Source organism: Rutilus rutilus (assembly GCF_951802725.1).
Source record: "Rutilus rutilus genome assembly, chromosome: 14".
Classification (NCBI taxonomy): Eukaryota; Metazoa; Chordata; class Actinopteri; order Cypriniformes; family Leuciscidae; genus Rutilus; species Rutilus rutilus.
Genome location: NC_140219.1, coordinates 33,137,265 through 33,153,639, shown reverse-complemented (window position 1 = coordinate 33,153,639; position 16,375 = coordinate 33,137,265). Strand labels below are relative to the sequence as shown.

General features: G+C 40.4%; 1 protein-coding gene across 2 annotated transcripts in view; it reads right to left on the bottom strand.

Annotated features, from left to right (window-relative positions):
* Nucleotides 1–15,396, bottom strand: part of nlgn3a (neuroligin 3a) — a 212,715-nt gene extending 197,319 nt beyond the window's left edge. For both annotated transcript variants that reach the window (XM_084430000.1, XM_084430001.1), the window contains exon 1: nt 15,116–15,396. The gene's annotated coding sequence lies outside the window, so the exon portion shown is untranslated. The remainder of the gene's footprint in view (nt 1–15,115) is intronic.
* Between the last annotated feature and the right edge of the window lie 979 nt (nt 15,397–16,375).

Genomic DNA, 16,375 nt, shown 5'->3' with positions numbered 1-16,375 from the left:
TCTCAAGCCAACTTAATAAGTTTAAATAGGATTTCAATATGTTGGCTCTCTCAAGCCAACTTAATTAGGACATTTAAGTAATTTTTATAAACATGCTTAGAAAAAAACATTACCGATGTGCATCTTAAAACTAAAAAGGCACTGATATATTTTTAAGATCAGTCAGTGCAAGTTTATTTCAGTGGAAACAGCTCAGACTTACATTTTAGTCTAGGACTAGTCTTAAGCCCTGTCTGTGAAACCAGGGGTATGACTAATGCTAAACAAGATACACCTGTGAGTAATCAAACAATGAACCAATCAGAACAAAACACACCAAACAAAGGAAGATCACGGCTGCGTTCAGCCCCGACAAAACGTTGCACAACGTTTTTTAAACAGAAACGGTGATGCGTTGAACACACTGTTCTGATGACGCAAGAGTTGCAACTATGGCAGCTGAGAAGGCTCATTCTATGTGTTCTTTGTGAAGAATTTTCTGAGCCTGATGAAGTCGGTATAAATATGTGTTTAATACTACAAAATATGCCCGATGTTACAGTTGCACTTGCCGCCCAGAACAAAAGAGTGAAGGGATTGCTGAAACTGAAATGGAAGCACACATCTCACCTAATTCAGACTAAAACACATCTATTTAGCCTCACATACTGACTTTATTTGTAGGTCATACTGTTTTAATACCCTGTATTTTCTTTCTCATTTTTAGGAAAAGCACTTAATTACCATTGTTTATTTCTATACCAAATGTCATACACTTGCAATGAAGCTAAAAATATAAACAATACATCATTAGGCTATGTTGATATCCTATATTTTTTACAATAAAACAAACATGTCTTCTAATATCCTCAGTTGTTGCGTATACCGAGCTGCATCGAACACATTTGTAAATTACTTTCCTTGAACCCATTGTGCGAGTTCACTTTAATGCACATGTTTTATATACATGTTGCTGCTGATTGGACTGCAGTTCTGACACACCCACCAAACAAGAGAAAACGTATCTCAAACCCCATTGCACACCGGTGCACGCCGTTTCCAGGAAACATGACGTTCAACCCGGAAACCGTAGCAAAACACTGCGCACCGTTTTGAACTTGAACGTGCCCCACATGAGGGAACAGGGAATCACATGATTCATGACTGTGACAAAAGCATGAAGATAACCAAAACCTAAAACAGATGTGACGCATAGGATGTAAAGAAAAAAAAAGAAAAAAACATAATTATTTCAAATGTGATCTGTCACAAAGGAATTTCTGGGAATGTCAATTTATGGATTTTCACTATAAATTATAAGATGACTTGTTGTTTTTCACTTCCAAAAACTGTACAATTACATGAAATGTCTCATTTATTTAAAAAAATCTCGCCCTATAGTCAGGGAACTTACCATTAACAGGCTTTTACCTTTGTAGTCTTGTACTGTTAAAATGATAATTTTTGACAGTGTATGTGTAAGAAACAGTAGTAGTGAAAACCACGTCAGCACTTATTTGACATCCAATCCATTCCAGCATGAAGTCAGATCATCTGACAAACATCAGTCCTCCTAATGCAACCAGTACGTCACATAAACCCCCTGAATGCAGATGGAATGATGGGTTATTTTAGCACATATTTACTTCAAAGGTCTCACCCTCCCACTTCTATCACAGCTGAGTTAGTGTTCAGTAAACAGACACTGTATGTGATGAAGTGTGGGCTTGATGTGTTGGGTAACCCTGCTGGCCACTGCAAACCAAGCAGCAAGCATCTCTCTGCACTCTTTAACCCTGGAGCAAACGCTCTGGCTGACCAGAGACTTCAATAAGCCGCAGCCCAGATATCAAACATCTCACACGGCTAACATACGCAAGACAGAACGCTCTCATTTATCACCCTGTTTTCCAATTCACAAACCCAACTTGTTTCAGCACGGCCTGACCTTCTACTTTCAGCCGTTATTTGACAAGGTTTGGTGGCTTGTGTATGTTAATTCCTCAATAATGGGTTGTAGGTACAACTTGACCTTGGTTTAAAACTGTGAACAGAAAAGATGACGTGAAAAATAGCAGTCTGACTCCAAAGACAGATTTGAAACACTGGAGCCTTTACAGTCCCTCCAGGATTTCACGATTTTTTTGTGTGATTTTTGCGATCAAAATGACTGATTTTGTGGTGGTAATTTCCAGAAATTTGTGAAAATGTTTTCGATTTTTATATTTTATAATTAGGACATCACATTTACCATAATAGTATTATGTCAGATGCACAATAGTCATACATGACATAAATCACAAACAAAATGCATAAAGCTTGTTTATTTTGGTCTAATCAAATTCAAATTAACTTTTAAAACAACCTATGGGCAACTTTTCTACCCGACCTATGTAAATATTAACAGCAGGTGTAATAATTTATACTGTAGAACTGTGTGTAAATCCTGAGTTGAGGGGTCCTGAGCTGCAGAAGGCAACCAGTTACTTATAGTGCAGCATTTTGCATGGCGTCCCCACTGCGTATAGCTACGCAATACGAAGTTACCGTTCGAAAGGGAACTACTCGGTTACTATCGTAACCTCAGTTCCCTGAGAGTAGGGAACGAGTATTGCATAGCCAGCCACACTATAGTAACCTGGCAAGTTGTCGCTTCAGTCGTTAAACCTGCTAAAACGGCGTTTTTCGAGGACTAAGCAAAGGCCGCGCCCCCTTGGCGGGCTCTGATGTGTAATGGTGTGATGCTAGCTCATTGGCGCACACGTCAGAGGCGCCCGCGCCATTGGATGTGAAGTTGCCGCAGCACAGCCAATGAGTGAGCCAGACACTCACTGTCCTAGCTGTGCAGCTGCAAAATGCGTTTTACATTATAGGCTTCAGTAAATCGAGGAAAAGGAGTTTCCCCTTTTCTCGCAACATCTGTATCCACGTAAAAATGCATTGAAACTTTAATTAAACTAGAGATATTTCAATTGGGTGATTATAATTTAATGTTTTGTGAGGTCTTTTTCATTTTTGTGATTATTTTGCGGTTGAATTAGGAATTATGCAGGATCGCAAAAAAATGCGACGTTTTGTTGATTTTGCGTTGTATTCAGCGATCGCGGAATCGCCAAAAACTGGAGGGACTGCCTTTAAAACTGTATGCCAAGGGTAAAACCCATTACGCACATTTCTGGCAAGTCTTCAGGATCGCACTTACATCACTCATTTGTCTCTTCAAAGAATTGAAGAATCGGTTCTCTTCTAATTCATGATTTTAATTTTTCTGTGGTGTGTTTAAGAATGGTTTCCATCTTGCAAGCTGCTTCATGCTGTCTGGCAGAGTTTGAATTAAGAGCATTCTGGGAAATGAAGTTTCCTTCGACCCTGGTTCAGCATTGCCAACTATTTTCAATGACAAGTACCTAAAGCCTGCTCAAAAAGTCACTAAATGTCCCTAGCTGACGTAATGCGCCAAACTGTCAACACTTCACATCTGTTTTATCTCCTAATCTGTGCCCACATACTGTATTTTAATAAACTGTAGATCTGAATGTCCAATAAAGCTGTTCACATTTACATATTTTGATATGATATACACTGAAATGTTCTTAGTATTCCAGTATTTTCTCGTTTCCAGACCAAATATGAAAAAAATCTTAAATCAAGACGCATTTACTAGATGAGTAAAATGGCATTAGATATTATGTCTTGTTTTCTGGGGAAATAAATCAAAATTAAGTGAGTTTTTTTGCTTTAAAAAAAGCTAAATTATCTGCCAATGGGTTAAGACAAAAAAGTAAAACAGGAACAAGATTATTTTTCTTACTCCATTGGCAGATAATTTAAGTAGATTGACATACATTATTATTAGAATTTAATATTTTAAGAAATACCCAGTGTTTGAAAAATGTACCTAAAATGACGTTCCCAGAAGTCTCTGTGTGATGCATCATACTTAAATAGTTTATTTTATTTTATTATTTTTCTTAAAACAGTTATGTAAAGTGTTTTTTGTAACATGTTTTTACTTTATATTTATTATTGCATTACTGTAGTGTGATATATGTTTTGTGTTTGTGTGGGTAATATAATAATAATGTTTATTAGCCATGGTTCATGGGGAAAGAAAAATTCTGAAATGTTTAATTTATAGCAGATTTTACTAGTTCAAGTAGGATGACATATTAACATTCTGTTAGTTAATGGAACGTATTATGAGCTGTGAAATATACAATTCACCAAACTGCCATTACATAGTGCCTGAAACATTCTCATGCACCGAGTTTCTAGTAACCACAGCAGCCAGTTTCCAACAGTAAATTGAACAGGATTTTTGTTACAGTGTGCTACCCATTACGGTCATATAAAATTAACAAAAGGATGAAGAAAAGAAGTGCTATTAAATCCCTAATGGTCGTGACCCACATATAGGTTGATGGAGGCGTTCAGATGTGGCCCATTTGTGCTATTCTACATGCTCTTCCTGCTAGCAGCTTTTACTAAGCTTCTTAAAAGGCTGCCCTGAGGAATCAATGATAGCCTCTGGGAAGAGCCTCGCAAGGCCTTATCTCTGTTCATTTATCCAAAGAACTCCAGAGCACAATGTCTGCGCTGTCCTTAACATCAAATATATAAATATATAAAACACAAGCTCAACCTCTGTTGGGCTACCATCACAATATGCATGTATACACACACACACACACACACACACACACACACACACACACACACACACACACACACACACACACACACACACAATGCTGTCATTATGGAACTGTCTCCATCTCTCTTGTTCTCTATAGAGTAGCTTTAGTTTTCTTAGATTATTTTTCCTCTCTCTCTCTCTTCCAGATAGATGGAGCATGATGCATTTTTAGAGCCGTCTCTTCTAAGCATGAAACAACCAATAAGAGGCTCTCACTGCCACTGTGTGTAATATGCTGTCACACTGATTTAAGGTCTACTCTAGCGCTGCTCTTTGAGTTTTATGTGGTATAATGAGTGAACTAATTGAACTAAATGATGATGCAATCAATATTCTCTGTCCACAGCATACAGTTTCAATATTCTATGAATATTCTTTGTAAAAATATGACTATTAAATACTCCATATGTATTCCACAACCTTAGAATAAAACCTTGAGGCATCACAGTGATTTCACCATAGTGAAGAGGTGTATAATACAAGTGTGTTTAACCCCCATAACCACTTGTTCTGTATGTTGTATTAATTCATAAAAAAATAAAAAAAAGCAATCTGGTAGAAGAATACAAAGCTCAGTAAGTAGATTAAATTTGTAATTATTAATACATCACAATAAACTATTATATTTGCCAATGAATATTTCATTAAACTAACTCTATAGTTTCTAGTAACCTGGTGGATTAATGTAGAAATTAATTTATATGTCTAATAATTGAAATTTTTAAGACACAATAAAGTTTATATAACATCAAGTTTCTATAAATTCTGACTAAGTTACTATAAGGTAGTACAGCTTAAATACACTGACTTTTGAGCGAATTAGTTTCTTCACTTGTTGTTAGTGAAGAACGTCTCAGGTTACGACTGTAACCCTCGTTCCCTTTCGAGGGAACTCGCGCTGCGTTGAGAATCGACACATTGGGGAATGCCTTCAGCGTGACACGTCTGAAGCCTGTATGGAACTAGTCCAATCTCGATTGGTGTTGCGTCATTACGTCACTCGTGACTTCGCATGTGATGGTGATGCGGAAGCTATAAAAGGATGCCGGATCACAACAGCATCAGCTTCTGATTGGTCGAAGCAAGTCGTTCTCAGGAGTGCAGGAAGTGTGGCCGAGGGATGCAGCGTCTCGTTCCCTTCTCAGGTTACAGCCTGTAGAATTATAGATCGTGCTGCATTTGTCGGCACCTTACGCACATAGCCGGGTCTGGGGTGGAGAATAGCCCTCACTCTACCAGGAGCGAACTCGAGGCAAGAGGGAGCAACGGATAGCGCCTGCAGGTCCCCGACTCTTTTTAGGGACGTAATAGCGTGCAGGAAAGCTACCTTTAAAGATAAACATTTCTCAGACACCTCATCCAAGGGTTCGAAGGGTGCCAGGGATAACCCTTCAAGAACCACTAACCAGGTCCCACGTGGGGACCCTGAGTTGGATGACAGGCCTCATCCTCCTAGCTCCACGAAGGAAACATATTGTAAGTGGGTGTCTCCCCAAGGTGCCCACCCTTAGAGGCGTGTGGAAGGCAGCTACAGCCGCCACATAGACCTTAAGCGTGGACAGGGAGAGCCCGTCAGAGAAGCGACTCTGGAGGAACTCCAGCACTGAAGCCACAGGGCAGTTAACTGGGTCCAACTGATGTTCTCTGCACCATAAGTTGAATACATTTCATTTTAATGCATACAGTTTCCTCATGGAGGGGGCTCTAAAGTTTAAGATGGTCTCAACAACCTCAGTTAAGAGACCAGCATTTACGAGTTGGTCCCCCTCAGGGGCCAGACCCACAGCTTCCACAGGGGTGAAGTATTGTGCCCCCGGCCTGAGAAAGAAGGTCCCTCCTGATCAGGATTTGCCACGGAGGGCCTGCGAGAAAAGAGCCATGATGTCCGAAAACCATACTCGGGCCGGCCAGTACAGGGCTACTAGGAGTAAGCTGATCCCGTGCCGCCGGACCCTCTATAGAACCCCTGGGAGCAGAGCGATCGGGGGAAATGAGTACAGACGTTGCCTCGGCCACGCCTGCACCATGGCATCCAGTCCCAAGGGAGCTGGATGCGTGAGGGAAAACCAGAGCGGACAGTGAGTGTTCTCGTGAAAGGCGAACAGATCCACTTCCGGCTGACTGAACTCCCTCCATATCAACTCCACCGTCTCGCGGTGGAGTCTCCATTCCCCAGGCCTCAGCCCCTGCCTCGACAGGATGTCTGCTCCCACATTTTTGTCCCCGGGAATAAACATTGCTCTGATTGAGAGTAGTGTGCCCTGGGACCACAGAAGAACCTGATGTGCCAGTCTGCATAGAGGGTGCGATCTCAGGCCCCCTTGTCGATTTATAAATGAGACCACTGACATATTGTCTGTTCGCAGTAGAACATGATGGCCTCTGAGGTCCGGAAGGAAATGTCTGAGCGCCAGAAATACTGCCAACATCTCCAGGCAATTGATGTGCCACGAAAGATGGTGGTCCTTCCAAAGACCCCTGGTATAGCAGCCTTCCATGACCGCTCCCCAGCCTGTGAGGGATGCATCCGTGATCACTATTTTTCTCTGACACAGTGCTCCCAGCACAGGACCCTGGGACAGGAACCACGGTTTCTTCCACATTACCAAAGAAAGAAGGCATCTGCGCATTACTTTGATCGTACGAAATGGGTTCCCCCTCGGGAAAACCCCTCTGGTCCTGAGCCACCACTGCAGGGCCCTCATATACAGCAGGCCAAAAGGAATCGCGTTGCACGCTGCTGCCAGGAGACCCAGAACCCTTTGAAAATGTTTGACAGTGATGGTCTGGCCTAGCTTGATACTTGTTACTGTGGTCAAGATGGTGTTTATATGAGCAGGAGACAACTATGCCCGCATCGTAACTGAATCCCACTCTACCCCCAGAAAAATAGTTATCTGTAGAGGAATTAGTGAACTCTTCTTGACATTGAGTCTTAACCCCAAGCACCTCAGATGGTTCAGAACAACATCTTGATGTTGAACCGCCATCTCCTCTGACTGTGCCAGAATGAGCCAGTCGTCGATGTAGTTGAGAATGTGAATGCCTTGAAGTCTCAATGGAGCTAGAGCGGCATCCATGCATTTCGTGAAGGTGCGAGGTGACAGTGTGACAGGTGGCGATTTCCCCGCTGTCGTCCACCTCTTTGAGGAGGTCGGCCTGGTATGCCTGCAAAAGCCCCATCGTATGCAGGCATGCATCAGCCCAACCTGCCGCCATATATGCTTTCCCTACCAAGGCTGATACGGCAGGGCTTGGAGGGAAGCGCTGGAGCCCTCAGGGACGATGCAACATTGGGCGAGAGATAAGATAAGAGAGATAAGACCACTGCCCTGGTCACAACCTCCAGCAGTTCCTCGAATGCAGGAGAATGGGGTGGCGAGTCCACACATTCTCCTGCCTCGATGCTCAAAATATCTACCTCCTCGGAGCCAGATAGTTTGAGCATCAGGTCCACGTCACGAGCGGAAGAAGCCGCAGAGCAGGCTTCTGACCCGTGCGCGGGACCAAAGGAGCTGGCTGCTGAATGCTGAGAAAAGGCAGAGGCCGTCTCAACATCATCTGCCAGCTCCATTTGCGATCTCCATGAATGCAGGTGCCACGCTGCCTCGACAGACGCGGGACCTGATCCACGGGGAGCGCGAGCCTGGCCTGATTCATCGAACAGGCTCAGGCGGGAGCGGAGCGTTTTCAGGGGCATTTGATCACAGTTTGCACAGACAGCGCCCTCGAGCGCTGCCCGTGCATGATCCACTCCCAGACAACGCAGAACGAGTGCGTGTCACCCTCGCTCAAATAGCGCGGGCAAGGGGACACACACTGCCTGAATTGCTTATCTCCTTGTCTTTTGCTCGCCATAATAATAGTGATTGAGTGCAACATGAGACAAACAACACCAAATAAGACGTACAGTTCACACAGTACGCTTGCTGAAGACCAGAAAGCTGACGCGGTTGTGATCCGGCGTCCTTTTATAGCTTCCGCATCACCGTCGCATGCAACGTCACGAGTGACGTAATGACGCAACACCAATCGAGATTGGACTAGTTCCATACAGGCTTCAAACGCGTCACGCTGAAGGCGTTCCCCAATGTGTCGATTCTCGACGCAGCGCGAGTTACCTTGAAAGGGAACAATAAGCCCGTTTGCAACACCTTTAAACATGGCTCATCCAATCATATTGCAGACCAGATTTGATGTGTGTGTGTGTAGTGGTTAAACGGATTGTAGTTGATTAGTGATCTGTATGGACCAGGCCCCACAAATTGATTCCTCTTTTGCATCTCCTTGCACTTGAACTGTCTCAAATACCAGTCACTGCAAATATTTGTAAACACAGTCTTAAAGGGATGGTCCACCCAAAAATGTTCATTTTTGAGTGAACTATTCCTTTAAGTGAACAAGAACTATTCAGAAAGAAACCAGATGTGTATCATTATATTGGATCCGTGCATTCGGTCTTAAAGTGACAGCAGTCTACATTTGTTCTTTTAAATTTTTTTGCTGATCTGAAAAATTATTCGATCTGTGACTCAAAAACCAATTGATTGATTCAATCAGATTAAAAAAAATAATAATTAAAAAAATTATATATATGAATGAACAATTATTAAAGTCCCCCTGTAGTCAATCATTTTATCCCTTAAAACTCATTTTTGTCACCAAAATTACATATTATTTAAAAGTTTTTTCCTTGAAAAAAAGAAAAATGATTCATGCCTTAAAATAGCTTGAATGTAACTCGACACCCTTGCTTCTAAGAATATGCAAATGACCCCGCCTCCACTCACTCACTCAGCTCAGAGATCCACTGGTTGACGATCACACGTTGATCTGATTGGTTACAAGGTAGTTTGTGACGTCAGAAACACCAGCGATTTCAAAGCGTGTTTTTGAGACTGTCTTTGGTTCACTGCAGTTTTAAGGAGAAAATACTCAGCAATGCTGTCGACTTATGAATTTACACATGGTTTGTCTTAAAGCATATTAAAAACACCACATATACATATAAACAACATTAAAAACTTGATTTTCACCACGGGGGGACATTTTAAATGCCTATTCAATTTCTGTCCTCTAATTGATTTGTTTCTCTGTAGCCTCACACTTTTGACGCACCTTGCAACCTGCAGTCATGTCGTGCGTTTGAACAAAAGCAGAACCTTCACATTTGTATAACTCTGCAAAATAGCTGATGTAAGGTCATTTGTCCTACTCTTTGGTAAATAGATCAGAAATAAGGAGCCTGGAATAAAGGCATCCTTGTCCTTTTGAGAAGTGCAGTGCTTTAGTCTGCAGTATAAGAGATCTTTTGAGGCATGGTCAGAGGAATGCTGGCCGAGAACATTTAGATTCCATTCCTGTTGCTTTTTAGTGGCATCTCGCTTGCCAAGAGACTGATATGAAGTGGATATGTAGGCTTATCTTTTCAACAGGACTTTTCCCTTTTAGCCTTTAATCAAAACTGTTTCTACACACTCCTAGTTTATTCTAAAAGATTTGAATTGCCAAATTGTTTTGTTGCATCCAACAAATGCCTAAAGCTCCTTTAAAAATCCTTTTCGTTGTAATAAGCCTGGACTGACCTGTCTGGTTGACAGAAAATCTCAGGGGTTTTGTAGAGGACACAAGGAGACATTTTGAAAGACATGTGTGCAAGATTTACTGCTCGACATTAAATCTTTGAAATGGCCATTAAGCATGTGCATGCGAGTGTGCTTTATACAAATGCATTCGCGTGCAAGTTAAACCAAGAGAGCACCAGCAGTCCTTTCAAATGGCAAGGGCAGCTCACATCCTCACAGAGAGCCATTAAATTCAGCTCAGAATAAAAGCAAAAGGAATATGGAAGCTGAAATGATCTGTAAAATCAAGCCTATTATCTTTCTCTGCTATTTACGCTGCTGTGTATCACTGTTGGGCTGCTGTGAAAAAGAGGAACTTATCCATTTTAAAATAGCTTAAACGTATATAGGAACTGAGCTCGACTACAATAGGTTTTGCAAGAGAAATGGGCAGCATGTTGTCTATCAATATTTTGTACATTTTGAACACACAATTGTTGGACGCTTTTGTAGTGAAGATTATCCTTGCCATTTTCAAGTATTTCAAGCCTGTTCCTAACAATAGGCTTCATTTTCTTTTTCTTTTTTTTGGGGGGTGAAATGTGATCATTTCATGACACCCATAAAGCTATCAAATGAAAGGGCTCATTGTGTGTCTGGAATGTACATGTACATATATATATACTGTATATAAGTAAGGGATAATGTACATCCAGCCGGTTGTTCTCTCAGAATAAACCCCGACAGGGTGATGAGGACCCCGACAGGCGGAGCCTGAAGAACAAGCGGCTGGATGTATATTATTCTGCTTATTACACTGCTACTTGCCTCATAAGTTAATGATTAGATACGAAATATTGATCTGAGATCTGAGTTGACCTATTTTATTAGGTCTTTAAACGCAAAGCTTCCGCGGAGAGAGCAGCTGCAGCGCGGCAAGTTCAAACTAGACAGACATTTTTAAAGCGATACGGCATACAGTCATACCACTTATTACACAGCATTTCACCACATACATAATTATGGAGATAAGAGATATTGATTTCAGATTCAACTGGTTTAAAATCGTTCCTTTTTGTATTTTATAATCCAACAGTGTACAAAACAATAGTCACAAAATGGCAGCAGCTGCGTTTGTATGAAACAAGAGAGAGCGACCATGATACTGGATGGCATAATTAAATAACTGTACACAAAATATTGATTTGACTGAGTTTTAATATTTTATTAGCTCACCATATTGCAAAACTTCCACGAAGAAAAAACGTTCCTAGCAAGCGTTACTGCTGACTTCAGTAACCCAGATGAGCCTGTGTTTCTTTTCTCAGCGGTTGTTATCTGGGAATAACATTCTGCTGGATGGCGCGATTGACCAATCAGAATCAAGTATTCCACAGAGCCGTCTAATAACATTAGTTAACAAACTAATAATGAACTGCACTTCTACAGCATGTATTAATCTTTGTTAATGTTAATTTCAACATGTACTAATACATTATTAAAATCTTGTTAATATTAGTTAATTGCACTGTGAACTAACATGAACTAACAATGAACGGCTGAATTAATAAATACTGTAACAAATGTATTACTCATGGTTAGTTCACGTTAGTTAATATATTAACTAATGTTAACTAATGAACCTTATTGTAAAGTGTTACCATATATATATGTTTTCTCTCATCCATTAAAAGAGTTGATCAAGATGTTTCAGTCAGTTCAGATTCAGCAGGTAAACTGACCCAGAAAAGCACACCAGTCATTGTTTGCTTTGGGTTCTCTAGCAGCTTGTGCAGTATTTTGCGTTCAGACACTTTAAGCTGAAGCACAGAGGCAGATGAATTACTGTCGTCAGAGTGACCTTCATCTGGGTGATGGCAATAGTCCAGTGTTTTTCAGCCACGGGGGTCAGTAAAGGTGACTCGGAGAACAGATCACCTGATTTGATCTAACAGTGAAAGACTACGGCAGCAGGATTGATGCTATAGGGCTTTTCTTGTTTTCTGTTAGCATGACATCAAAGTGCTCCCATCATTCAGTGTATGGAAAATTGCAGTAACAATCAAGACAGAAAAACCCAGTAGCTACTAGCAATGATTTGTTGCAGTATAGCATATTCAAGATGTATTGACCATGAAGCTAAATCCCTTTGATCCTTATACATCAAACTGTGGGAAAGGTGGGTGACGGCGATTTTGCCAAATGGGACACTTTCCTGGCAAATAACCCAGCCATAATCCCAACTAAAACCATTAACTGTTCAAATCCTACCAGTGACCTTAACATACAATTGAATTAGATGATTAGCTGTTATTTCAGGATCAACATGTATGTTATATGCTCTATAATTATTGTTTATTTTTTTTGTCTAATTTTTCAATAAAAAATATCTAAATATCTTTAAAATAGGATACCAAACTGCATAAGATATTAAAGGGATAGTTCACCCAAAAATCATTGCTCACCCTCAAGATGTTCCAAGCATGTATGGATTTATTTCGTTGACTTCCATATTATGAAACAAAAAATAATAATACTCTGGAAGTCAATGGGGTCCAAAAACTGTCTGGTTACCGACATTCTTCAAAATATCTTCTTTTGTGTTCAGCAGAAGAAAGAAACTCATACAGGTTTGAAACAACTTGAGGGAGAGTAAATGATGACACAATTTTCATTTTTGGGTGAACTATCCCTTTAAGACTTTGTTTTTTAGAGACTACATGTTATACTATATAATGTTTCTTACCCTTAATGACATTTTTTCTAGGAAAGTTCATACTCTACTTGAAAACTCTAACCTGAAAACAAGCATTAATATTGTATGCATTTTTCATTTATTGTGCATTTATCTTGAATTTAAAGCATGTTCAGATTTTTTTTTTTTTTACTAGAAAACATAACAAAAATATTGTTTAAATACATGTTGTTATTATTACTATTATTTGCAGTTTAGGAATAAATGTGATGGCCCAAGTGCAGGCTAGAGCTAGAAGTTGGAAACAAATTGCTACAGTTGTTCTGGATTTATCTGGTCTGCATGAAAAACACCAGCATATTTCTAACAACTTGTTTCTTTAACATTAAAGCAGACGTCACAAAGAGCTCAGATCTCGGATGTGTCATTCAGAACAGATTTAAATCAGCGGCTGCTTCAAAAATACCAGTGTACGAGGCCAAAATACCAATAAAGACATTGGTAGAGAGAGGAAATTCAAAAGCAGGAGCGTGCATAATCCTTCAAGACACTAAATGCCAGAGCACATAAACAGGTTCTCTGCATAAAAACACAGGATAAACCAGCGTGAATGGCAGGGATACGGAATTAAGCTTTCTTTGGAGATACCATCCACTTCCAGGCTCACTTCCACCAATCACAATCACTTAAGTTGCAATGTATTGTCTCACAACGAAATAAGCCTAGCCCGAACCCAACTCTAACCCGAGCTGAAATATGCTCTCCCCTGATAGGCAATGGCAACAGCAAACCCTTTTAATGCGTCGCCTTTACGGACAATTGCTTATTCACCAAATCACCATGACAACTCCAAGGCACATCTCACTATCTCACTCTCTCTCTCTCTCTCTCTCTCGCTCTTTGCTTTGCAATTCAGTGCAAATCATCATCCAAGTATTTAAACTACAGTTTTACAGTCTTAAAACTGTAAAGCCAATTAAGTCTGTCTTAAATGAAAATATGAGCAGCACTAACACAAGCCAGTTTAACATGTCATTATTTAATAATGCAGTATTTTTGTTCTTATGAAGCAACCAAACAAAAAACATTTGTTGAATATGGGTAGCTGCTAGTAAATGATTTAGAAGCACCCCATGGTGTGACATGCGCTATAATTCATTTAAAACTATTTCAAACAACATTTTTTTCAAATTCTTCTATGATTTCTATACATGCAGTTTTTATGAGCTCATATTAGCTGAGGCTACATGGCATATTTGTACTTTTAAAAAATGTATTTGTCACACAGCAGGACCATTTGCTATTTTAATTCAATTTAAAAAGAAACCTAAAGGAAATGGAGACCAGTTACAGATACACCTTCCCTTATACAAATACGTAAATTGAATTAAAAGAAATATAGGTGGTTAAAAAAAGTTCATCTGCTACCCATTGGCATGTTGCATTTATATGTGTACATATTGCATGGAAACGCTTCTAAAAACCCTGGATTTTATTATTATTCAAACTGTCCATATAACTGTGAATGAACTGTAAAATATTGACATTAAATGTACAGTAGTCTCAAAGTCTGAAGACAAAACATGAATCCAATCATCAGCTCGTAATGGAATCCACGCGTAACATGAACGCGTCATGGAAGACGCTTAAAATAACACGCCATCTGTAGCGACGCGACAAAACTATTCAAATCACCGCAGCCGTCCAGACCTCTAGCGCGCGACGCGACGCGTCTCTCGAGCTTGCGGATGGGATCCCGACGTCGACCAATCAAAGACTTTTTTAGGCGAGCGGCAGGACGCGACGCGACGCAACTAGAACGTCGCTCTTTTTTTTTTCTTTTTTTTTTGTGGGGGGGACGTTCTAGTTTTGTCGCGTCGCTCGCTTGCAGTGCAGATGGGGTGTAACAAGTGCAAGAGATCCTCATCCTCACCTCCTGCTACTTTTACCAGCATCGCAGCCTGTCTACTTCACTTCAGCTGTTCTTCATCTACAGAACTGCACATCTCCTCACCACAGACACAAGCAACACTCAAGTTCACCAAATTGTCAAGTGGCAATCCTGGCACAAGAGATCTTGTGAAAAGACATACAGCGGTGCGCACCGCCTTCTCAAGACTGTTCGTACGGTGACTAATAACTTATCATCATAAACAACCATTATCCTCATAAACAACTCACCTGCTTTGGTGAAATATCAAATCCCCCATTCCTGGTATTCCTGTTCCCTCAAAAAAAAAGCCATGATACGTGTGTTTTATTGGTAATCCGTTGCAGTTGTGTTAAGATTTCCTCCCACTGCTCTTCATGCATTTCGTGTGACCTTTTCCAGCGAACGCATCCTTCATCCTTTACACTCCAGTCACATTCCTGTGTTTTTCCTGCGTGTATGTTCCTGATGCTCTGGTCCTGCGTGTTCGTGAGCTCCCCACACGAGCTTCACGAGTGCGCGCTGCGCGGACACGCTTGAGTGTTCGGGAACGCCAGCACAGGCGCGGGTTACTAGGAAACCAGAAGCGCACACACACATGCAAGAGAGGGGGTGTGAGTAACCCTGCTTTCCAGGACATCTAGAGAGAGCTTTTTGCTATTGAATTATGTGAATTGCATTTCCACAATATAAAACCAATAAGGCAATATAAAAAACAGAATAGCAAAATAACACAAGCACTAAAGCAATCTGATTGGGACTAATTGATGTGTGCTTTATAGGGGAGCCCGGGGCCAGCTGTAACACTTTGTACAGGAAACATTTGTCAAGGATTCTTTTTGAAAGGCAGTTTTTATATAGACCAGTTCTGATAGTGGGGGATGCAATCAAGCCAAATCTTTTTTTTTTTTTTTTTTTTTTACTTTAAAACAAATGTGACAACTTGCCCCAACTTCTTTTTATGAAAATGCATTTGGACAAAAGACAGAGGTATAAAGCTTGTGATAACTTGCCCATGTGACAGCTAGCCTTAGATGCAGAAATATGAATATAAACTAGGGAAACAAAGAGCAATGACTATGCTGACAAACAGGGGTGTTTTTCCAAAGTCACTAGCCACTCAATATCTTCACTGGCCACAATTTTGGCATCACTATAATGGGGGGAAACTGTCATATTCAGTGATGGTCAGAATCATTTGCCCCCTTGGTAAATATGATCAAAGATGGCTGTAAAAAATAAATCTGCATTGTTTATCCTTTTGATATATATATTTTTTTTTAAATATATATAAAAAAATCTAACCTTTTATTGAAAGTGGGGGGAAAATCACATATGAAATACATGTTTTTCTCCAAAACACATTGGGAACAATTATTTGCCCTCTTTTATTAAATACTTTTTGCAACCTTTTGCAATTATAGAAAACTATAATTTTGGGTTGCAAAAAGTATTTAATAAAAGCGGGCCAATAATTGTTCCCGATGTATTTAGGAGAAAAACATTTATTT